Source organism: Heterodontus francisci, chromosome 32, assembly GCF_036365525.1.
Source record: "Heterodontus francisci isolate sHetFra1 chromosome 32, sHetFra1.hap1, whole genome shotgun sequence".
In the NCBI taxonomy this organism is placed as follows: domain Eukaryota; kingdom Metazoa; phylum Chordata; class Chondrichthyes; order Heterodontiformes; family Heterodontidae; genus Heterodontus; species Heterodontus francisci.
Window position 1 is genome coordinate 13158617 of NC_090402.1, and position 26319 is coordinate 13184935.

General features: G+C 43.9%; 1 long non-coding RNA gene across 2 annotated transcripts; it reads left to right on the forward strand.

The window, feature by feature from the left end:
• Positions 1–24709, forward strand: LOC137347417 (uncharacterized). 2 transcript variants are annotated; one of them, XR_010968957.1, is made up of 4 exons: positions 1–105; positions 3146–3189; positions 17296–17767; positions 20761–24709. It is a non-coding gene; the product is annotated as an uncharacterized lncRNA (long non-coding RNA). The 2 variants fall into 2 exon arrangements; XR_010968956.1 differs by lacking the exon at positions 20761–24709 and having other exon boundaries at positions 17296–17953.
• The last annotated feature ends 1610 nt before the right edge of the window (positions 24710–26319 follow it).

A 26319-nucleotide genomic window follows, 5' to 3' on the forward strand; every position in this document is an offset into this window, starting at 1 on the left:
TTGGCATTCAAGAAAGCGCCTTGGAGTGAGTCAAACAATTCAACGGCACTGCAGAAAGCCTCAGAGAAGCAATGGAAATTACAGAGATGGACAACGTACAGCAGGGTATGAGAGAACTAATGATATTGTTACTCTATTAAAGGGGAAATGTAACTGCACCATAGCCATAATGCTGGAAGACCTGGACTCAATCCATGTTTGCCAAGTTAGCTGATCACTGCCAAGGCAGAAACCCATTACTCACAGCACCTAGCGTTAGGAAGCATTTAGAGCAGCTATTGTTCCCACTTCTGATCACTTTCCAGTGAAACCTGCTGAAAAATATAGGTGTGTGGCTAGGCATTGGCTAAAGATAGGATAATATTTGGTAGTTATGCCTGCCCACCCCAGCATGAGTTCAGGTAAGGAAGGGAGAGAATTGGAAGAAAAAGTATTTTCAGCCATGTACTGTTATAGACAGTCGTACTAACAGAGAATGTGAGTTTGGATCCCATTACGGCAATCTGAGAGTTTGAATGCAGTATAGAAAATAAACAGCTGGTACCAGCAAGAAGAAAAGTGACCCTGAAACTATAGGATTGTCTTAAAAACTTAACTGGTTTGACAAATATCCTTTGGGGAATAACACCAGCTGTCCTTACTTGCTCTGGCTTATATGTGACTCAGTCCCACACCCTCTGAAATGGCCTAGTAAACCACACAGTTGTATCAAACAGCCAGCGTGCCAATATTAAGGCCTTTCTCAGATGGAAGGTGGGAATTAAAATGCTGGCCTTGCCAACAACGCTGTCTTGCTGAGAATGGCTAGAAAATACTACACAGTGCATAACCTAGCCTGAAATCATTTGCCACTTTGTGATTGGAAATGGTAAGTCTTGGCTGCAGGTTGGGCCCTGACTGAGTCTGGTTGCAAGTTTAATGCAGGGAGGAAAGAGGGACAAGCAGGGCAGTATGATTGTTCCAGTACTGTCCATTTGAGATGGCATAATGGAATCACTCATTCAGTCGAAATGCATGGTGTGATGTAGATGTTATATTGGCATCCATTGTAGTATGGTCGCCAACTCTGGTTGGCTGTATTCCCGCATATTTTATCACTTGACCTCCAACCACTGCGCCCGATCGGACAACCTTTTCACCTCATCTCTGATATTTTTATAATAAGTAACCCAAGGTGTTCAAAGAAAAGAAAAGACAAACAATTTTGTTTGATGACACCTTGATTTTTCTCCAGAGTTGCTGACAACAGGAGAATGATCGTTATGAGGCAAATGAAGTGGCGGGTGGGGGGGGGGGGGGGGGGGGTTGGTGTGTGGTGGTGGGAATGGATGGTGGGGAAGAGAACAAAAGGGAAGGTGTGTTACAGGGCAGAGGGCAGGAGAATGATCTTTAATTCCTGGGAAATCCCAGGAAATCCTGAAGGGTTAACCAATCCTACATCGAAATTAAGGAAATACCATATTGTGATTCTCACTGAGATGCCAATTTCAGTGCCAAAAAGCAACCAGGGTGGTCCTAGCATCCAAGACCACATCCAGTGCCAATTGTGATGTTCCAGTAGAGAGTACTGACTTTTCCTGACTTGGGTGGTTTGTGATTGACATTCAGGCTGGTAATAGGTTTCTGCTGAAATGGAAGCCCTAACCTAGTGACTCCAGCAGGAATGGGAATTTATTTACCCGAGTAGGAAGGGAAGCTTTTTTATATTTCTTCTTGGATGTGAGTGCCACTGGCAAGGCCTGTATTTATTGGCCTTCCCCAATTGCCCTCGAGGTGATGGTGACCTGCCTTCTTGAACTGTTGCAGTTCATGTTGTATAAATACACCCACAGTGCCGTTAGGAAGGGAGTTCCAGGATTTTGACCCAGTGACAGTGAAGGAACGGTGATATATTTCCAAGTCAGGATGGTGTGTGACTTGAAGGGAAATTTGCAGGTGGTGGTGTTCCCATGCATCTGATACCCTTGTCCTTCTAGTTGGTAGAGGTCGTGTGTTTGGAAGGTGCTGTTGAAGGAGCCTTGGGAAGTTGCTGCAGTGCATCTTGTAGATGGTACACACTGCTGCAACTGTGCGTTAGTGGTGAAGGGAGTCAATGTTTAAGGTTGTGGATCTTATATTTTAGATATTTCTTATACTGAAAATACTCCCACTGGAGCTCCCCCAGTGGCTCAAGTGAGTACCACCTGCACCAAAGTGCACTTCCTGGTGAGTCACTAAGACATCCAGATCAGAAAGGTCCCAGGTTCAATGTCCCATTTTTGCCAAGTTAGCCTTGGCTCAGGGGCTATGAGTTCAATTCCCACTCCAGCAATTTTACTGTATAATCCAGGCTAACACTAGTGGAGTACTGAGGGAGTATTGCACAGTTGGTATGTGCTGACTTTTGAAATGAGATGTTAAACTGAGATCCTGTCTGCCCTCTCGGGTGGGTGCAAAGATTCCCATGGCACTGTTTCAAAGAAGAGTAGGGCAGTTCTCCTTTAAATATTTATCCTTTAACCAACATTTAGTGAAACACATTATCTGGTCATTATCACATTGCTGGTTGTGGGAGCTTGCTGTGTGTGAACTGGCTGCTACATTTCCTACTTTACAACAGTGACCACATTTTTTTTTTTAAAGTGCTTCATCGGCTGTAAAGAGCCGTGGAACATCCCGAGTTTGTGAAAGGTGCCAAAAATTGCAAGTTCTTTCTTTCTTCTTAAGTTAACGGTTCTCAGCTGAGGCACTGATAGAGGCACAGCATTTCTGAGCTAGGAAATACCTGTTGGGTTCCTATCACTGTCCATTCAGCTGAAACAAAAGCAACCCCAACTGGGAAGTGCATTTGTGTGGATGTTGGTTGGGAATTATCCCAGGCTTTGCTTTGACCCTAGTTCCATGTCCAGACAGCCAATAAAATTTCAATGATTACAGCTGGCCAACTGAGGGCTGATCTGAACCTCAGTCTGAACTCAGCATAATCAAAGGGAAGAAGTGAATGAAACTTTACTTTACCCCTCAACATTCTTCTCCAATAAGTTCATGATATTGTTTGCAGCTAATGCTAACAGCATCATATAGAGAGTGGAGGGAGGGGATAATTGTAATTGTCCAGGAACTATGTCAAAGGTGTTCTTGCAATATGCCTCTGTGTGTTTTATAGTGCTTTCAAGAACGGTTGATGTGCAATGACATTCACAATGAAAGGTTAGTGACTGCCACTGAAAGTTCATCAGGAAAATAAATTGTCCTTTGTGTTATTTGTGCTGTCAAAGACCCAAGAATACCAAGGTAATTGACCCAGGTGACTGGCTGATGTCATACTTTTGTTGACAAGGTAAATGCTGCTCTTGACATCCTGCTCTACCTCTACTGGGCGCCTTGAAAACAATTTTTTAAAGGCACAAATCGCCTCTATTGCATAGAACGTACAGCACAGAAACAGGTCATTCAAACCAGCTGATCTGTGCCAGTGTTTATGATTCATATGAGCCTCCTCCCATCCTACTTCATCTAACCCCCATCAACATATCCTTCTATTCCTTTCTCCCTCATGTACTTACGGAGCTTCCCCTCAAATGCGTCTATGCTATCCGCCTCAACTACATCTGGTAACAAGTTCCAAATTCCAACCAGTCCCTGGGTAAAGAAATTTCTCCTGAATTCCTCATTACACAAATACATTGCAGTTAGTATGTGCATAGGTTCGACATTGTCCATGCTGCACCGAGTTATCTGTTTTTCCACCATGCAGCATCCTATAGAACTCTAACCGCTCGAACTGACTGGGCTACTATATTTTGTTGTGGATGGTAGTTTTGACTAATTGTTCAGCATGTGCCATTTCCAGCTGTCAAATTAAGTCCTGCTTTAAAAGCCACACACTGCTCATCAATTCCCCTCAAGGTTCACTGCTGTGCTGGGTACAAACTAGTAAGAAATGATCTACGAATTACAGACAAGCTCCAAGGACTGAACAGGAAATTACACAGGGAAACTTAATGCGCGATTAGTGCGTTAAGGAGGAATCTTCAATTAAATGATTTAATATTTCTAGTACTTTCTAGTCATTTTTTATACAAATGTAAGGATAATGTTCATGTTCTCAAGCAACAACAACTTATATTTATACAGCACCTTTACTATAATAAACATCCGAAAGTGCTTCACAGGAGCATTATAAAACAAGAGACTGAGCAACATAAGGAGATATTAGGTCAAATGACAAAGAGGCAGGTTTCAAGGAGTGTTTTAAAGGAGGAATGTGAGGTAGAGAGGCTGAGAGGTTTAGGGAGCATACATACAAACATACGAATTAGGATCAGGAGCAGGCCATTTGGCCCCTCAAGCTTGCTCCGCCATTCAATAAGATCATGGCTGACCTGATTGTAACCTCGACTCCACATTGCTGCCTACCCCCAATAACCTTTCACCCCCCTGCTTACCAAGAATCTATCTACCTCTCCCTTAAAAATATTCAAAGTCTCTAGGCCCCACCTGCCAAGAATGAGGCACATTACTTTTGTCATGAACATTGATTTTAAACTGTTGCTGGAGCGAGGAAATGACTTGTTAAACAGATCAACGTGGCTGGAAAAAATATTTTCATATTAACAAACAGTGCTTGGAAGGACAAAGGACCATTCCCTGACACATTCAACCCATAATGGACCTTGATCACCAGGTATTGTGTGTAAGAGGAGCATTCCAGAGACTGCTAAGGTGATACAATCCAGGACTGGTCAGACCAGCTGGTCACATGACTAACCAGCTGATCACATGACTAACTGGCTGTTCCAGGGTCCTTTGAACTAGCCACAGAGAGTTTGAATGCAGAAAGACTGTTTGCTCCTGGACTGAGAAGATCTCTCTTGTCTGCTCCCATCTCTTTCTCACAAACCTCTGAATCCACATGGACCCCAAGAGAGAAAAGTCTCCTACAGTGAACAAGGTTTAAGAAGAATACTGGGCCCCAACAAAAAGCAAGATCTACCTACAATCAAGGACTCTACAGCGAGCTCGAAGAACCGTAACAAAAACTCTTCAGATATTGCCTCAAACTTTTCCACCTTATTTTTCTTCTGCTCTTTTCTATCTCTACTTGCATGTGTGTATCGCGCATGCATGCTAGCGTGGGCATGTTGTGTATCCATAGGCGTTAACCGAATTAGAGTTCAAGTTCAAGTTTAATAAATTTCAACTTTTCTTCTAAGAAAACCTGTTTGTGTTGGTTTTTTTGCCTTATAATTGGAAAGCAGTGATCATGAATTCACCAAGGGGGAGCTAAAAAACGGTGTGTTTAAAATTAAACCCTGTTACGGTACGGCCAGGTGAAGGCTGAGAGGGACCCCTAGACCCCTTTCTCACCTGGTCATAACACTCTGCTTTCACTGCCTTTTGAGAGAGTTCCAAAGACACGACCCTCTGAGAGAAAAGATTTCTCCTCATCTCCATCTTAAATGGGCGACCCCTTATTTTTAAGAGGCCAGAGTTAGAGGAGCGCAGATATCTTGAAGGGTTGTGGGGTTGGAGGAGATTACAGCGATGGGGAAGGGCGAGACCATGGAGAGATTTGAAAATAAGGATGAGAATTTTAAAATCAAGACGTTGCTTAACCAGGAGCCAACATCTGTTTGCAAGATTGTTGGCGGGAAGGAGGTGGGGAAGGGAGGGGAGGGAAGGGGTGTGGGAAGAGGAAGTTGATGAAATAAAGCCATGGTGCACAGACGAGTATTGTGGTGAACGTATACGATTTCCAAACCTCCCACTGTGAGGCTCTTCCTTCAAATCACACACAACACATTGAAGCATAGTTAACAAACAGCATTAGGAAGTATTTCCTAATATGCCCAATTATTTCTAATTACCGCAGCAGTACAGTACCACTGGGGACCAGGGCCATCAGCGGCTGAATCCCAATCTTGCAGAAATGCCACTCAGCTGCTCCAGTCAGTCACGGCACTAGGATTACTGGTGTTGCAAATGATAATGTCCCATTGAGGAGTCCTTCGTTGGCCCCCATTGCCCTTGTACAAGGGAGGGGAGTGACACTCAGCCGGGAGTCCCACGACTGCTTACTATTCAGTGAGACCTATTCAAAAGAGTGCGTGTGTGTGTTTGAGAGAGAGAGTGTACGAGGATGTGTTTGTGTGCGTTCATGAGAGAGAGAGAGAGTGCGTTCGCGCATGTTTGTGCGAGAGAGAGAGAGAGAGTGTGTGTGTGTGTGTCAGTTTACATGGACATCAGATGAGGTTACACATTTTATGATGAGTTATTCTGCATACTATCCATTATCCTGCTGCTTATGAGCTCTAGTTATCTGCTGTTCATTTAGCAAGAATTTAAATCTGCACTTGTGGCCAACTTGAGACTATCCTCCTTGGGGCAGGAAAGCAGAGTAACTCTGAGGTCCAGTTTGCTCAAGGATGACATGCCTGATGATGGTGAGTCTGGCCTCTTAAGCATCTCTGATTTTAATCGCTCCACCATCGCTATGTCTTCAGCTGCTAAGGTCCTCAGCTCTGGAATTCCCTCACTTAAAACGCTCCACCTCTCTACCTCTCTTTCCTCCTTTAAAATGCTCCTTAAAACCTTATTGACCAACCTTTTGGTCATCTGTCCGAATATCGCCTTATGTGGCTTAGTGTCAAATTTTGCTTTATAACACTTCTGTGAAGCACCTGGAGATGTTTTATTGAAGTTGCTGTATCAATAAAAGTTGTTTGGTAGTACAGAACTTGAGTATCGCTGAAAATAGCAATATTATGTCGAAGCTTCTCGTCTTGCAATCATCAGGACAATCCGAAAGAATACCAATGTAAGGGAAAACAACAAATTTATACTGTATGAGAAGACAGTGCTGATTGGTTGCCAAGTGAACTCTGCTTGGTCGAGGCGTTGACATGGAGAATGCACCAGTTAACCCATGCTTGCAAAACTCAAAACATAGTGTCCAACATTAGATGTGATTCTACGATTGGACAACATTTGCTAAATAATCCGCAGTGTGCTAAGAATTACACTGACAACAAATTTAAGATTGTCAGTAGGGCTCACAGTGTGGCATATTTGCCTGTACTGAAAGCTGCATATATTAATACACAGGGCCCTGTTCTTAGCTTACAGAAAGAACATGTACAAGCATTGCAGCTGTTTCAGCTAAACAAAATAAATTGCAGCCATTTGCTGGTTCATTCTTCAGGGCAATGCCTTGACCAATCAGACTCAAGCTGCCTGGTTTAAATTTCAAACACAGCTTGGCAGTTAACTGTCAGTCACCGTTAACTGGTGCATTTTCCATGGTAACACCTCTACCAATCAGAATTCATTTGCCAACCAATCAACACTCTCTTCTCATACAGTATAAATTTGTTGTTTTCCCTTATATTGGTGTTCTTGCGGATTGTCCTGATGAGTATAAGATGAAAAGATTTGACATAATGTCCCTATTTTCAGCAATAAAGTTGTTGTTGTTGGCAGCCCGGCCAATTTTTATCTCTTAGCCAAACAGGCTATCTGGTCATGTATCTCATTGCTGTTCATGGGACCTTGCTGTGTGCAAATTGGCTGCTGTTTTTCCTACATTACAACATACAGGCATACAAATATGACGGTAGGAATAGACCAGCCAGTCCATCAAGCCTACACCACACTCATGATGCCTGGGGCAGCTGATGAGACACTTCGTACCTCTTCCTCCCCTTCCACCTTCCCCAGCTGCCATGTAATCTACCATGACAATGCATTGGGACATTTTGAGGTTGTGAAAGGTGTATTATAAAGGCCAGTCCTTCCCTTTCCTTCTATTGCTCAGTTAGGTTATACATAAACTAAGCATATTTCCAGTGCTCCAGGGTATTTTTGGCGAGTCACCAGCCAACTGGCTCATTAATGAAATCTGGAAGTAGGTTTGTTGCTAGGAACTGGGATTTTTCCTACTTGACACCAGATAATCTTATAAACCAAATCAGGGAGTAATTCTGGCTGGAAGTTTACCATTGCTCTGTATTGATGGGCTGTGTGAATTTAACTGGTTAAACTCTAGCCTCACTCTGATGCTTGGGAGTCCACAAGCTGTGACTCTGCCAACCTGTTTCTAAACCATCCACAATTAAGCAAGTTGGGTGTTTTCTTACAGAGGAAGGGTGTACATGTAACATTAGGCAAGCAGAAATTCTACCTTTGTTTACAGCTTTGTTTGGAAAGTAGCCTGATATGTTTCTAAATGTGTCAGATACCTAGTTGACTGAAATGAGATGCAAATAAAGATAGGGCCACGACTGGGCTTGGCGATAATATTTACCATGTTCAGATAACTGGCCAACACACACTGTCTAATCCAAAAACTGAAGACTGGCAACTCGGGTAAGGTACAAGAGGATGACTGGCACCGTTGGAATCCGTGTGAGTCAGTGATTCAGATGAGGAGGAAGGTGGCATGAACGGTGATGTTGTATCAATGGGTCGTGCGTTCTCCTGAACAAAAAATATTTTTACAATGTTGGTGTCCCTTTCAGGTATGTTCACAAGACATTGCAAACACTATAGTCAATTATATTTCCATAAATTTTCACAGGAGAACTCATGGCTGTTCAGCATAACCTGGCGGAGGAGCTGTGGAAACTCCAGGAAAACATCACTATTTCTTTAGGCACTTCTGCAACTCTGGCTCTACAATGTGGCTCCCTCTCTGCATACATCCAAAGCCAGAGCTGGGAGTAATTATGATAATGATTTGATGACAGAAAATTGCATGTAATTAGTGAACAGCGGCCTAGGAACATATGAATAGAAGGAGGCCATTCAGCCCCTCGAGCCTGTTCCACCATTCAGTGAGATCGTGGTTGATCTGTGACCTAACTCCATATATCCACCTTTGACTCATATCCCTTAATACCTTTGGTTAACAAAAATCTAACAATGTCAGATTTCAAATTAACAACTGATCTAGCATCAATTGCCGTTTGTGGAAGAGAGTTTCAAACTTCTTCCACCCTTTGTGTGTCGAAATGTTTCCTAATTTCACTCCTGCAAGGTCTGGCTCTAATTTTTGGACCATGCCTCCAGTCCTCGACTCTCAATCAGCGGAAATAGTTGCCCCCTGTTCCCATTAATATTTTGAAAACTTTGATCAAATCACGCTTAAGCTTCTAAATTCCAGGGAATACAACCCTATTTGTGTAATTTCTCCTCGTAATTTAACCCTTGGAGTCCAAGTATCATTCTGGTAAATCTACATTACACTGCCTCCAAGATTGGTGCCAGAACTGCTCACAGTAACTCCAGGTGTGGTCTAACCAGGGCTTTGTATAGCTGTAGCTATAGCCAGCATTCCATTAGCCTTTTTGATTAGTTTCTGTACCTGTTCATGACATTTTAACAAGCTATGTACTTGGACCCCCAAGTCTCTTTGGACTCCACGGTTTCTAGCTCTTCACCATTTAAAAAGTACTGTGCTGTATCCTTTTTAGGTCCAAAATGGATGACATCACATTTGCCTTCATTGATATCTAATTTCCACAGATTTGCCAACTAAATCTATCAATATCTCTTCGTAATTCTACACTTTGATCTACACTGCTTACAATGCTGCCTATCTTTGTGTCCAGCAAATTTGGATATGTCACTTTCTATCCCATCAGCTAAGTTGTTAATAAATACGGTGAATAATTGAGGCCCCAACACAGATCCTTGTGGGACACCACTAGTCACATCCTGCCAATTAGAGTACCTGCCCATTATCTCTACCCTCTATCTCCTTCTGCTCAGCCAGTTTCCTAACTAGGTGAATAATTTGCTTTCAATTCCATGAGCTTCAACTTTAACTAACAGTCATTAACTTCAATAACTTTAAACCTTAACTATTGCATCCACTTTCTTTATGATAGGGAATGCTTGTGATATGAAATGGGTCTGTCAACATGTGAGTGGGCTGGATTGGCACTGGTGTGGTAGAACACTGGTTGCCAGGGGAATGTGAGCCGGTGGTTTGGGCTCGCTGTTTTCCTCTCCCCAGGTGTTCAGATCTTACCCCATTTTGCTCCTTTTTCCTGTTTCAGTTTCCAACTTACTTAACTCCCATTGACTCAGTTATTGCCATTGTTTTCCTTAAGCTTTCTCATTTCCTTTATTCTTTCCCCTTCCCATCCGCATTATCTAATGGAAAGACCATCTCAGCCATTCTAGTCATCTCCATTCACCTTTTGAGTGGATCACATTCCCGTGTTCGTTTGTGTTGGAGTCTGTGTGTTTTCTGTTTTCCCTTCCTCACACCATCCCCCTTTCACTTTGTTCTCGTGCTGTTGAAATGCTTGCTCATTTTTCCATTGCTTCAGTTCTGATGAAGAGTTCCACCTGAAAGTAACGTGTCTTTTCTGACCCACTGCTTTTTCCGATATCCGGTCCTGGATGAGCATAAATTTGCTCCAATGAAATATTGCGAAGACCAAAACCACCATAAACTGTGTTCTCTAGCCAATGAATCCGTACCTCTCCCTGGCAACTGTCCAAGCTTGAACCAGACCAGTCAAACAGTCACATGTCTATTCCAAAGGTCTCCTAACCGGCCTCCTATATTCCACCCTCCATAAACGATATCCTAACTTATGCCAAGTCCCGTTCATCCATCATCTCAGTGCTCACTGAGCAACATTGGTTTTCAATCTGGCAAAACCTCAATTTAAAAATTCTCATCATTGTTTACAAATCCCTCCATGGCCTCGCCATTCCGTACCTCTGTTACCTCCTCCAGCCCTACAACCCTCCAAAGTCTTTGTGCACCTTCAATTCTGCCCTCTTGCACATCCCTGATTTTGCTCTACGACTGGTGGCTGTGCTTCAGCTACCTGGGGCCAAAGCTCTGGAACACCCTCCCTAAACCTCTCCACCTCTCTACCTCACTCTCCTTAAAATCTACCCCTTTGAGCAAGCTTTCGGCATCTGGTCCTAATATCTCCTCAAGTGGCTTGGTGTCAAATTCTATTTGATATTTGCTCCTTTGAAGCACCTTGGGATGGTTTACTATGTTCGAGGCATTGCATAAATCCAAGTAGTTTTCTGGCTGGAGATTCTGATTCATCTGCTCCCTATTTCTGGATTATACAACAAGCCCATTTACAAGAAAACAAGAGGATGTACTACTCTGAAGATATTAAGAAACAATCTAATGGGTCTGCTGCAACAGTAACACCCAACAACACCCAGTGTAGGTGTCATGCAAAAGCTTTTGTCTTTGGTGACGCTACGTCACTTACAAGAAATTACCAAATTCCAGGCAACCACAAAGAAGACTGGAGAGGAAGTGAAATTTAGTCTGGATACTTCTGATTTGTAATATAATCCATTCAGTTCCTCAAAGCCTGTTGCAACTTTATACAAAGTCAAAGCTGGGAGTGATCTAAAAGAAATACTAAACTTTCATTTGGCTTTCCTAATTTCTTAGTTACTTTCCTTGAATCTTCCAGGGCCCACAGGTTGACCTGCAGCTGCCAATCCTTTGCCAGTAACAATCCTAAAATTGCTCCAAGGAAGTAGATGGGAAAAGCTCTCCTGCATTTTCCCATCCTTTCCATGGGAACCAGCTGATTTCCATTCAGAGTTTGAGAATGAACTGTATGGGGAATCCCAGCCATTAATTTTCCTTAAACCTTTCACTGCGTAGTCCCAATGTTTTTCGTTCTGCCATTGGCGGCTATGCCTTCAGTTGCCTAGGCCCTCCTGCAATTCCCTCCCTGACCCTCTCCACCTCTCTTTCCTCCTTTAAGACACTCCTTAAAACCTACTTCTTTAACCAAGCTTTTGGTCAGCTGTTGTAATATCTCCTAATGTGGCTTGTGCCAAATCTTGTTTGATAATCGCTTCTGTGAAGCACCTTGGGACATTTTATCTCATTATAGGTGCTATATAAATCCAAGTTGTTGTTGTTATATGCTGTTTTCTCTCTCTTTTTTCAAAATTTGAGAAATCAAAAGGAAAAAAGTTAAGACCCATAATCTGTTAGCACATAGTTGAGGCAGATCCCAGTGCAGTACTGAGGTAGTGCTGCATTGTCAGAGGTGCCGGCTTTCAAACGAGGCGTTAAATCAAGGCTCTGTCTTCCTGGTCAGTTGGATATAGTTGGTCCCTTGGCAATGAAGAAGGGCAGGAGAATTCTCCTGGTTCCTGGGCAACATTTAATCTCTCAACATCATAAAAAAAGATTAACTGGTCATTTGTCTCATTGCTGTTTATGGGACCTTGCTGTGCACAAATTAGCTTTTTTTTTTACATAACAACAATGATGGCTACACTTAAAAAATAATTCATTGGCTCTGAAGTGCTTTGGGAAATCCTGCACATGCAAATGGCATAACAACAACAACTTATATTTATATAGCACCTTTAATGTAATAAAACGTCCCAAGGTGCTTTACAGGAGCATTATAAAACAAGACATGACACCAAACCATAAAAAGGAGACATTAGGTCAGATGACCAAAAGCTTAGTCAAAGAGGTAGGTTTTAAGGAGTGTCTTAAAGGAGGAAAGTGAGGTAGAGAGGTGGAAAGGTGTAGGGAGGGAATTCCAGAGCTTGGGGCCTAGGCAACTGAAAGCATGGCCATCAACTGTGGGATGATTAAAATCAGGGATGCACAAGAGGCCAAAATTAAAGGACTGCTGATATCTTGGAGGGTTGTGGGGCTGGAGGAGATTAGAGAGTTAGGGAGAGGTGAGGTCATGGAGGGATTTGAAAACAAGGTTGAGAAATTTAAAATCAAGACCTTGCTTGATCGAGAGCCAGTGCAGGTCAGGGGTGATAGCAGAACAGGACTTGGTGCGAATTAAGACACAGGCAACAGAGTTTTGGATGACCTCAAGTTTACAGAGAGTAGAATGTGGGAGACCAGCCAGGAGTGCATTGGAATAGTCAAGACTAGAGGTAACGAAGGCACAAATGAGGGTTTCAGCAGCAGATGAGCTGAGACAGGGTGAAGTTGGACGATGTTATGGAGATGGAAATAGGCAGTCTTAGTGATGGCACTATTATGAGGTAGGAAGCTCATCTCAGGGTCAAATGTAACATCAAGGTTGCAAACAGAAATCTCAGACTGTTGCCAGGGAGAGGGATAGAGTCTGTAGCTAGGGAACGGAATTTGGAGCAGAGACTGTAAACAACGGCTTCAGTCTTCCTAATATTTAATTGGAGGAAATTTCTTCTCATCAAATACTGGATGCCGGATAAGCAGTCTGATCATTTAGCAATAGCAGAGGAGTTGAGAGAAGTGGTGGTGAGGTCGAGCTGAGTGTCATCAGCATATATGTGAAAACTAATGCTGTGCTTTTGGAGGATATCGCTGAGGGGCAGCATGTAGATGAGAAATAGGAGGGGGCCAAGGATAGATCCTTAGGGAACACCAGAGGTAACGGTGTGGGAGCAGGAAGAGAAGCCATTGCAAGTGATTCTCTGGTTACAATTAGAAAGATAAGGATGGAACCAGGTCAGAGCAGTCCCACCCAGCTGGACAACAGTGGAGAGGCGTTGGAGGACGATGGTGTGGTCAACCGTGTCAAAGGCTGCAGACGGGTCGAGAAGGATGAGGAGGGAAAGTTTACCTTTGTCACAGTCACATAGGATGTCATCTGTGACTTTGATAAAAGCTGTGGCAGGCATGGAAACCTGATTGGAGGATATGTGAACAAAAAGAAAGATTTGCATTTATATACCACTTTTCACAACCACCCGATATGTCAAAGTGCTTAACAGCCAACAAAGTACATTTGAAGTGTAGTCGCTGTTGTAATGTAGGAAATGCAGCAGCTAGTATGTACACAGCAAGCTCCCACAAACAGCAATGTCATATTGACCAGATAATCTGCTTTTTTGCATTTTGATAGAGGGATAAATATTGGCCAGGGCTAAATCCACTACTCTTCTTGCAAATAGTACCATAGAATTGTTTCTACCCACCTGAGAGAACAGACATGGCTTCATTTTAACATCTCATCTGAAAGACAGTACCTCCAACATTGCAGTCTTAGCTTAGACTTCTGTGCTCAAGTCCTAGAGGAGATTTGAACCCAAAAGCTTATGGCTTACAGCCAAGAGTGCTACCCACTGAGCCACAGCTGATTTGCAAGTTATATAATGAGGCGTGTTGCTTCAGATATAGTTAGCAATCCTGGCAGCATTGCTCAGATTTGATTAATGAAGCTGGAGCCTTCACTTTCTGCTCTGAAGAATGGTCACCCCCTCCTTCCTCCATGACAACAATGACTACACTTTAAAATGACCACATTGGCTGCGAAGCCCATTGGGATATCCTGAGATTTGAAAGGGTCTATAGGAATGCAAGCTCTTTCATTCTTCTATAATCTTCTATAGTTTCTATAATGGTCTCCAGTTCCACCAGTCAATTTGAAATTAAGTCTATCCCATCACCAAACATGATCCAGGCCCGTATAGAGGGGAATTCTAACTCCCTTCACCTATTGGAAAAATATAATAGTACAAGCAGTACACCTAGAGCCAATTTTCTGCCCAGCAGCCTTTTTAATGTCACTGCTTTCTGGGGCGGCTGAGGCACCTGCTTTATAATTCGGTGTTTTGTCACTTAAATAACTCACCAATAACCAGATCACCGATGCTCAGTTTGGGTTCCACCAGGACCATTCTGCTCCAGACCTCATTCCAAACAGGGATGAAAGAGTTGAATTCCAGAGTTGAGGTGAGAGTGACTGCCTTTGACATCAAGGCAGCAGTTGACTGAGTGTAGGATCAAAGAGCCCTAGAAAAATTGAAGTGAATGGCAATCGGGGGGATAACTCTCCATTGCTAAGAGTCATACCTAGCACAAAGGAATATAGTTGATTGTTGGAGGCCAATCAACTCAGCTCCGCGATATCGCTGTGGTCGCTCCTCAGGGCAGTGTCCAAAGCCCAACCATCTTCATGGTTGTTTCATCAAAGACCTTCTTTCCATCATAAGGCCAGAAGTGGGGATGTTCATTGATTGCACAATGTTCAGTTCCATTTGCAACTCATCAGATACAGAAGCAGTTAGTGGTGACATGCAACTAGACCTGGGCTGATAAGTGGCAAGTAACATTCGCACCACACAAGTGCCAGGCAATGACCATCTCCAACAAGAGAGAATCTAACCATCTGCCCTTGACATTGAACAGCATTATCATTGTTGAATCCCCCACCACCAACATCCTGGGGGCTACCATTGACCAGAATCGTAACTGGACCAGCCATATAAATATTGTGGCTACAAGAGCAGGTCAAAGGCTGGGAATTCTGCAGCAAATGACTCACCATGTGACTCCCCAAAGACTGTCCGCCATCTACATGGCACTAGTCAGGACTGTGATGGAATACTCTCGACTGCATTCTAAGAGAGGTTGCAGACTCCTCCTCCCCAACTCTACCCAATAACACTACGCGGTTTGCCAATAATGGTCCTAGGTTTACATCCCTACTCTTCTAGCTAAAGTGAAAAACTATGAGGTGATCTCATTGCCGATTATATATTGAGCTATCTATATGCTCATTACTCTGCATTTTTGAATGCCAAGTAACATATATAACCAAACCAAATCTGGATAATGAAATATATATTTATAAAAGGTGAATACTATGTGACCCTGGATATACCTTTAACTTTACCACATATGCAAACTTTGCAAATGACAATAAACTGGAAATAAAGCAATGAGCTTTCCACTTTAAATAACCACATGGGATAAAGTGTGAATAAACACTGAAAACCAAGATAAATAGACTGCACCTGGATTGCACAATGCAAAATAAGAATGTTCCATTTAGATTTCAATAATCAAACAATTCAGTTACACTAAAACCAGAACACTGATACGCTGAAGCTAGAGTCAGCTTGATAAGCACTGTCAATATGAGGCTTCAGTCTATTAGGATGAACAGTTCACGCAGAGAGAAGCCTTCAAAGGATCTAAATCATTGGACTGTTCACTTTGTAAATAATTCAGATTGAGGGCTGCGTAAATGCAGATGGAAGAAAAAAGATATTTTGAACAGGAGACAATGAGGAAAGCAACAGATTTCTTTCCAACCTTCATTATGGACTTAGGTTTAATGTTTATCTTTTTTTCCCACACAAGACAGCAATTTACTTGCCCATCCTCCAATTTAGTATATGGTGTTCACTGCTCATGGTGTTGTCTGCTCTACACTGGGGAGTCCAAATGCAGATTGGGTCACTGTGTTGCCATTTTTGCTGAAATCAGTGCGATACAGAAGGAGTGCTGCTCTGTTAGATGTACTGGGGCAAAAATTGGATGGGGCCCGAAAACAGGTGAGGGGATAACGATGCAAGGTTAAACCATGCCTGTTCCTTCTGATACAAGCAGAATGCAAACATCGTGCCAAAGTTTGTGCAAGGCAAGCACGACTTAAAACTAGCCTGCTCCTCTTAAAGGGGAGGTGCATTCCAGCTGCAGCGGCTGCTGGAAAAGGCATTCAATGCAGGAAGAACACTGACTAATGGTGCAACAGGGCAGAGGGTGTGCTCCAAAGTTCTCACATGCAGCACTGGAGGCGTTGGTGCAGGAGGTGGACAGGAGGAGAGAGGTTCTCTATCCATAGCAGACCAGGAGCCCTCCAGACAGACACTGTGAAGGCAGTGGGAGCAGATAACCATCACAGTCAATGCCAGAAGTGTAGCCCCAAGGACTTAGATGCAGTGCTGAAATTAGTTCAGTGACCTCACACGAGTGGTCAAGGTCTGTGAATGCATCTTCAAATGTCATATCCTTACAGCAGAAGCACTAGCTTCACACACCGCTCAATGCAGCACGCTCTCATCACTCACCTACCAACAATTTCTTTCAACCACTCATCCCTAACATTCATAGCTTCACCGCATCCTCATACACTGCTGCAAGATTCACACCCCCATCTCATACCTTGCACATACCTATTCAGTTATGACAGGCAATCACCCAAACACATTGCACCACACTCACCGACAAACTTCCTTGCAGGACAAGGTGGCGCATAACTGGAGGCACCAGCACCTAACTGGCAGGGGACAGGCACAACTGCATGTCATCACCCCGATGGAGGAGATCATACTCATCAGCATTGGAGTGACCATGACTGAGGCCGTGATCAGTGGCAGTGTTGCAGCCGTTGAAGATGACAGTATATTCCTACCTAATCCTCCTCACATCCACTTCCCCCTCATCCCATAATCTCTTCTGATTTATGCGCTATGGATGGCATAAGCAAACATCTCTTACTTTCCCCTCCCCCTCCCCTCTGCACCATAACCTTACCTTTTGTGCCTTTCTCCTTTCAGATATTCAAGAACTGCCACCTGGCCAGGGAACAGTGCAGGGACATGAAGTGCGAAAGGAACAAGAGATTGACGATGAAGAAACACCACCTGCTCCAGCCTGGAAGGATCCCAATGCGGAGGTTCATGGCCACAGTCACATTCACAGCCACAGGCAGTGCCATCCTCACCCTGCTCCGAGGCAGCAGGTCTCCTACAAACGGTGGCAAATTTCAGTGAACATCTCCTTTGGAAAATGGAGATGTCACACACACCGTTCCTCGCTGAGGTTGACTTGAGAGAAATGTTCCCTGAAGACCCTAGGTGGATAAGTCTCCTGCCAAGACCCCTTCTCCCCCTCCTTCTGCTACCTCTGTGAGAAGCTGTGTTGCCTCTTTCTCAAACTCCCTGTCCCATGAAAAAGAAACAAAGGCTTGCATTTACATAGTGCCTTTCACAACCACCGGATGCCTCAAAGTATTTTACAGCTAATCAAGTACGTTTGAAGTGTAATCATTGTTGTAATGTAGGTAACTAGGGATGTGAAAGTCCGTTGCGGACAATCCCTTTTTAGGCAAGACTTAACCAATTTAGGCAACAGGATACTTGATTAATAAATACATAACATTTATTGAGAGTAAAACAATGTTAATAATTAGGAGTGGAATTATATTAAACAAACTTGGGAATATAACTTTACAGCTCTCACAGGTGTGTTTCTTGGTTGAATATTAGTCACAGAGTGACATGGTCCTCCCTTTTCGGTCTTGATCCCTCATCAGGTGGAGAGCTTGGCTGTTGGTTTGTGCTTCTACCTCAGAGATCTTCAATTGTTTCTACACAACTAAACCTGACAAGACATCTGCTTTGAACCCCTGAATGGCCATCACACCACCTCAGAATCAGGCTCTTGCTAATTCAATAATTGGCTCTAGCTGTTACGAGGCAAATTTAATTGGTTCTTAATTATGTCTTCCACTAATGGACACCTGTGCTCGTTAAGTACAATGGACTGGTTTCACATCCTCTCCTAATTTGATCTGAAACAACCTCTGTATTTATAAAAGCCAGACTCCACAAGGCCATGTTGTACCATCGCATGGGCTTTATCAGGTACCAAAAAGGTCCCGTTGTTTGAACACATTTTGCTGAAACTCTGCTTTCTCACGCAGACACAAAGACATATAGTAATTAAACTTAACAAACTTTAAATGAAAAGCCATTCTTTCTAAAATGATTATTGATTCATTAATTATAACTAATCAAGGTTCATTACTTTTTCAATCATCTGTTTCATGACGGTTTGCTATTTATTTGTTAATACAGGGTACAAAAGTTAATACGGGACACAAAAAGGCATCGTTGGCCATTATTAATAAACCCTATTCTAAACTAATGTATTTGACTCCAATAAGCTACTTCAGATGCCCTCTGGTGCTCACCTTGAAAAACGATGGATTAGGTTAAGACTATGAGTTAAGGAGCCAATCAAATGGTCTCAGGAAGATCCAATATTCACTCCCCAGTTAGAGCTAAGTTAGCTGATCTCAGTAGGGTTAGTGATAAGAGTGCTACATGTTGTCATAGTGCCCCTGGGCTAGGAAGGAAAACCATCAGCCAAGGACCCACTCTCAATTGCTATCTGGCAACTATTGATGAAAGTATGGGTGAAATTAATGCTGGCAGTGCTGGTCCAGATAGCGGAATGTAAAGCCAGGAGCAAACCACCATGGCCATTTTTGAGACCCAGACATGATTCTATGCATATCAGGCAATTAACAGCCCGCCTTCGGGGGTCCCGTCCCTTTAGGGACGGAGATCCCACCTCCAAGAGCTGCCGGCCAATTGGAGGACTGACACTGCCTCACTGCCAGCAGCACCACCAGGAGCATTCACCATTGCTGGGACCAGCAAGATGGAACAGTCCCTGGAACCTAGAGGGAGGGGCTTGGGGGGGTCATTGGTGAGGGCAGGGAGGGTATTTCAGCCGGGGTGGCCCTTGCTGACGGGGGGCCCTCCAAGGAGCACAGGGTGCCCGATCAGTAGGGCCCCCCTGAGCCCACAGGGAGGCTACCAGCTGTTACTGGGCAGCTTCCCCACAAGGCAGAGGGTCGCCCCCTGCTGCTGGTAGTATACCAGTGGGGCAGGAAGAGGCCCTTAATTGGCACTTCAACCTCCCCTTCACTCACGATTCTACACCCGCCCCCGCCATCACCCCCCGCCTGACTCACTACCACTCCAGTGGGCCGAATTAAATTCCACTCATGTGTATATGGGATAAGGATAGGATGGAGCTGGTCTCTGATGTCTACACAGATGAAGAACTTGTTGACATCTACTGTTAAGACGCACACAAGAAAATGGTTGCTTGATGATGTATCAGAGAGTTCCTGTGGAGCTGTACCCTACAAAGATTTAAAGCCTTGAGCTCAGATAAATTTAGATAAAGTAAATGCCTATGTATATTTCAGATGATTTGAGATGCAGCAGCAATGGTTATTCTCCACTTGATACCCCAGAGATGGTTTAGGTCAGAGGCAGGTGGGGGTGTGGGATGGGAAATTTAATAAGGTTTCTACCTCTGCACACATTGCGTGATCACAGCTGGAAGGTGTTTGTGTGTGAACATCAGATAAAGACATAACTGGACTTGTTTGTTACCTCCACCCATTCCATGATCAAATAGTATGCTGACACTCATTGGCCACACTAAGCCATGAAGAAAACAGATAATGAACAGTTGTCAAAGGCTATATCAGCAGCTAATGTTGACTATTCCTTCAACTAAGGAGTGGAAAAAAAACATAATTTATATTCTGACAAGATGGCTATTAAACTTTTAATAATAAATTGCAGTTGCAAGTCAAGTTGCTGGTTATACCATATGATTCTACCTCTGCCTCTGATTTGCTTCTCTTTTGCAATATTTAAATGAACTTGAAATAAAAACAAGAAATGCTGGAACCACTCAGCAGGTCTGGCAGCATCTGTGGAAAGAGAAGCAGAGTTAACTTTTTGGGTCAGTGACCCATTTAAATATAGGGTACAGCTCCACAGGAACTCTCTGATACATCATCAAGCAACCATTTTCTTGTGTGCGTCTTAACAGTAGATGTCAACAGGTTCTTCATCTGTGTAGATATCAGAGACCAGCTTCATCCTGTCCTTATCCCAGACACATGAGTGGAATTTAATTCGGCCCACTGGAGTGATAGTGAGTCAGGCGGGGGGTGATGGCGGGGGCGGGTATAGAATCGTGAGTGAAGGGGAGGTTGAAGTGCCAATTAAGGGTCTCTTTCTGCCCCACTGGTATACTACCAGGAGCAGGGAGGGGGGACCTTCTGCCTTGTGGGGAAGCTGCCCAGTAATAGCTGGTAGCCTCTCAGTGGGCTCAGGGGGGCCCTACTGATCGGGCACCCTGTGCTCCTTGGAGGGCCCCCGAAGAAGGGTCACTGACCTGAAACATTAACTCTGCTTCTCTTTCCACAGATGCTGCCAGACCTGTGAGTGGTTCCAGCATTTCTTGTTTTTATTTCGGATTTCCAGCATCTGCAGTATTTTGCTTTTATTTAAATGAACTTGGATCAGTTTACAGCCCTTCTCCTGCTACTGCTACGACTGAGAGACTTCAATGTCCTGCTGAGCCTGTGACCGGCCACTGGTTGTACTGCATTTTCAGCTTCAGTCTGTTCCTGGCCAGAATATCACCCACCTGGGTTGGAGAACAAACCTCTGCTGCTTCTGGATTTTATGGTGTCCTCCAACTGTGTCATCATCTTTCTATCCTTCAACTGACTCTGTACACCTCCTAGATCTTCCTTCCTATGAAACCACCTCCATCAGTGCATCCTCCGATACTCTACCCTCAAATAGCTCCTGGACTTCACTCGCTACAGCTGTCTCCAAACCCGATTGGACAGCAGCTCATTGATGCTCCATTGTTGATTCCATCCTACCTGCGTCATCATTATTCCACCACGAGACCTCCGACTTTAACTCTGGACTCTTTCCTATTATTTCCATCTATTTTCCATTTTTTGTTTACTATCATGTTGTTATGCACCTTAATTTTTATGTAACTAGACCTATGTAATTTGAGCTCTCCAAGTCCATCTGCCTGCGTATTTTGGCTGCTGCTCTGGACTCGAGTCCATCAATCCACTCCCACTTTTGCTTTTTCTCTTTAACTTCTTCTCTCTTTACCCGTCCTAGACTCTCTTCTATTGTCAGGCCTTATCTTTACCTTATCCAGTCTCAGGTATTCTGTCCTCCCAATTCCCTACCCCAACACTTCAGTACTCCTCGACCTTCCTGATCTCTTGCCGCTGTGCCAGGATTGACTCCCTATTCGATAAGCCTACAGCTTCCATCTGTGCCGTTCTTGACATCCTCCAATGGGCTCATCGAGGCACTCGGTGCTGGTTCATTATGAGCAACAACCCCAACTGCCCCATCCCACTCTACCATCGACCTTCCCACCTAGTACACCCGCTGGGGGCTAATCCTGCCAATCTTCTTCCTGTCCAATCCACCCCTCCCACTGCTGACCCTGTGGACTCTGCCAGTGGATCAGCTCTCACTGCTCCTCTATGCATCCACCTCCAGAATGTCCGTTCAGTTGTGAACAAGGCCTTTGCCATCCATGAATTATTGTGGATGATTGCATCGACATCATGGCCTTAGCAGAAACCTGGTTGAGGGGTGATGACATCTTGCCACTCAATGAAACCTCCCCACCTACCTACTTCTTCCACCACTTGCCCTGCTAAGACTGTAGCAGTGGCGGTGTGGTAATTATCACCAGATCACACCCTACTCTTCTGGCACTTTCTGCTCCTTTGAGCATCTCAGCTTGTTCCGCCCCCCCCCCACCTCTCTTTCAAAATCATCATTCTCTACCATCCTCCCAAGTACGATAAAAATTTTATCACCCAGATAGCTTCACTCCTTTGCTCCCTCAGCTTCTCCACCAAACAACTTCTCATTTCGGTGATTTCAGCCACCATCTCAACTCATTGTCATCTCTCTCCTCCGAGTTCACTGTTTTCTTATCCTCCCTAAATCTCTACCTTTATATAAACTCCCCCTTGACCTTGCCATCTCATGTGGTCTTGCTAGTTCTATCGCATCAATTACAGATAAGGCCATCTCTGATCATTTCCTTGTCTCACTTTGCACCCACATCTCCCTTCCACGCCCCAGTCCTACCTTCTTCTGTATCTATCCCTGGAAAGAATTCACTTACAACAGCACTTTCAAAATCTCAAATGTCGAGCCTTTGACCCTCCATTCACCACAACATTTCTGCAGCTGCTGATTTGCTCAACCGCATCCTCACCTCCAATTTTGATGTCCTAGTCCCCAGAAAACCATTATTCTCTCTCCCCCTGGCCATTCCCCCAGTACAGCCCTCATCTCTGCTCCCTTAAGACCATTGGATGCAGACTTAAAAGGATAAGGTAGGCAACTGGTTTAGTCATCCACTACCAGATCTGGCTGGACCTCTTAAAGCACTGTCAGGTCCTGTTGTCATTTGCTAAAACTGCTCACTACTCCAGGACCATCCTGGAATGCAGAGATAACCCCCATCTTCTTTTCTTTACTGCAAACCGTCTTCTTAAACCCATCTCCCCTGTCCCCTCTACCCTCACCTCCAATAAGCTCATGGATTTCTTTATCTCTAAGATCGAGACTATCTGATCACCTGCCTCTGCCACGTCCCTCCCTTCCACTAGCCCACCTGACCAAACTTTTTCTAATGCTCCCCCCTGCCCTAGCCCTGAACTTGATTCTTTCACTAGTTTCTCTCCTATTTCCCCTCATTCCCTCTCTGAGCTCATCTTGTCCATGAGACCCATCTCCTGCTCTCTTGATCCTATTCCCACTAAGCTGCTGATCACCAACTTTTCTCCTGGTCCCCGTGCTAACCGATATTGTTAACAGATCTCTCTTCTGGTGTTGTCCCTCTTTTCTTTAAAATTTGCTGTCATCACTCCTTTCCTCAAAAAAACCAACCCTTGACCTCACTGTCCTTCCAAACTACCTTCCTGTGTCCAACTTCCGTTTCTTCTCCAATGTCTTTGAATGTTTTGTCACCTCCCAAATCCATTCCCATCTCTCCCGGACCTCCATGTGTGAGTCTTTCCAATTGGGTTTCCGCCCCTGCCACAGTACCGAAACAGCTCTTATCAAAGTCGCAAATGACATCCTATGTGATTGTGACAAAAGTAAACTTTCCCTCCTCGTTTTTCTTGACCTATCTGCAACCTTTGTCACAGTTGACTACACCATCCTCCTTCAATGCCTCTCCACTGTTGTCCAGCCGGGTGGGATTCCTCTCACCTGGTTCCATTCTTATCTATCTAATCCTAGCCAGAGAATCATTTGCAATGGCTTCTCTTCCTGCTCCCACACTGTTACCTCTGGTGTCCCCCAAGGATCTATGCTTTGCACCCTCCTATTTCTCATCTAAATGCTGCACCTCATCAACATCATCCAAAAGCACGGCGTTAGTTTGGCCAGGTGGGCTAGTGGAAGGGAGGGATACGGCAGAGTTAGCTGACCAGATGGTCTTGATCTTGGTGGCAAATAAGTCCAGGAGCTCCTTGCATTTATTGTTGGAAGTGAGCATTGAGGGGACAGCTAGCTTTACCTCACCACCACCTCTCTTGGCTCCTCCACTGTTGCTAAACTATCAGACTGCTTATCCGACATCCAGTATCGAATGAGCAGAAATTTCCTCCAATTAAATATTAGTAAGATAGAGCCATTGTTTTCAGTCCACGGTCCAAACTCTGTTCCCTAGTTATGGACTCTATCCCTCTCCCTGGCAACAGGCTGAGATTAAGCCAGTCTGTTCACAACTTTGGTGTCACGTTTGACTCTGAAATGAACTTCCAACCTCATATTTGTGCCATCTCTAAGACTTCTTTACCCGTAGACAATTATTACAATGCGCTCCTCGATGGTCTCACACATTTTACCCTCCATAAACCTGAGGTCATCCAAAATTCTGCTGCCCATGTCTTAACTCGCACCAAGTCCTGTTCAACTATCACCCTTGTGCTCGCTGACCCACATTGGCTCCCGGTCAAGCAACGTCTTGATTTTAAAAATTCTCATCCTTCTTTTCAAATCTCTGCATGGTCTCACCCCTCCCTATCTCTGTAATCTCCTTTAACCCCACAGTCCTCCGAGATTTCTGCATTCATTTAATTCTGACCTCTTGAGTGCCCCGATTTTTATATGTCCATCATTGCTGACTGTGCCTTCAGTTGCCTGGGCCCTAAGCTCTGGAATTCCCTCCCTGCACCTCTCTGCCTCTCCATTTCGCTTTCCTCCTTTAAAACACTCCTTAAAATCTACCTCTTTGACCAAGCTTTTGGTCATTTGACCTAATGTCTATTTATGTGGCTTGGTGTCATATTTCGTTTTATAAAGCTGTTCTGAAGTGCCTTGGAACGTTTTATTACATTAAAGGTGCTATATAAAAATAAGTTGTTGTTGTTATTGCACAGTAGATTGAATGGACTTGATGGACAGATAGCATCAGCCGACTGCCATGAGCCCATTATTGTTCCTTTCCTGTTTACTGCTTGTCATTTGCTTTGTTCTAGATTCAATCAGTAACAGTTTATATCTGAGCCACATTCTATAAATGAAGCACACACTAAACAACTTTCGCTGCTGTTCAAAGTAATTTATTGGATCTGACATTTTGATAAGATGCTATCTAAATTTCTTTCTTTCTTCCTGAAGTGAGAGGGTTGAGTAATCAAGATCTGACCACTGCTTTTTCTTGCTGCAGTTTGTCTCCTAATTCTGCCTTGGACATTTTAACCGTAAAAGTTCCTTCTGCATTAGTTTTTTTCTCCTCCCCAGTTTTCCTCTGTCTTTGCCAAAAGCCCAGCTCTGGATGGAATTCACTTCCAGCAGTTCCTTTGCATTTCACCCGTTGGCTGGAACCAGTGAATGTTGATGCGATGTTTGACCAATGCAGGGAGGGAGAATCGCTGCCGTATTCAATTCTGTCCTCGCTTGGTGGTTAAATATGTGTACTCTTTGGCAGGGATCACTGGGCAGAAATCTGGAGACAAATCCTGACTGAATTGTTTATTTCATCTCTCACTTTCCTAGTCTTTTGACTCCAAGCTCAGTTATAATGTTCCTACTGTGGTACAGATAGGGATCAAAGCTGGAACTCTCTAGATGTGAATAGCTTACTATAACACCACATTGTACATTTATCTACGGGTTTGCACTCCACAGATGATTCTGAATGAATGCCATACAATGTCAATTTGTCCAAAATGGTGTTCGTGGAAGGAAGACTAGCTGACCGGCCCTACCTTCGGACAAACCAAGTATCAAGATATATTTTGGCCGGTTGTAGTTCAGGTTTCAACCACAGCCTTTCACCTAATTAATCCACCACAATGAGTTAAAGCAGCCCCTTTAAAAGAACGGAACACTGAAAGGATGATTTCAAGGAAAATATTGGAGTGACTATACTTGTCTCTGGTTAGGTTGATCCTGATTATTTTCAGGGTAAGCTTTTGTTTAAAACAGGAGAAAAAAAGTTACTTGACCATGCAACTGGCTACTTGGCATTTCTTTAATGAAAGCAAAATACTACAGATGCTGGAAATCTGAAATAAAAACAGAAAGTGCTGGAAATACTCAGCAAGTCTGGCAGCATCTGTGGGGAGAGAAGCAGAGTTAACATTTCAGGTCTGTGACCTTTCATCAGAACTGGCAAAGGTTGGAAAAGAATTAGGTTTTAAGCAAGTGAAGCTGGGGGTGGGGTGGGGGGGCGGTGGATGGTAGTGCGGGGGTGAGTGAGTTGAGGGATGATGTTGGAAGAGAACAAAAGGAAAGGTGTGTGATAGGGCAGAGGTCAGGAGAGATTAAATAACAAAGCTGTCATGGGAAAAAGGCAAAGAGCGTGTTAATGCTTGTGGCGAAAGACAAAGCATTAGTCCAGAGAGTTTTAGTAATGAGAAGCTCTGTCCACATAAAAAAACAGGCACATGGTTAAAAAATAAAATA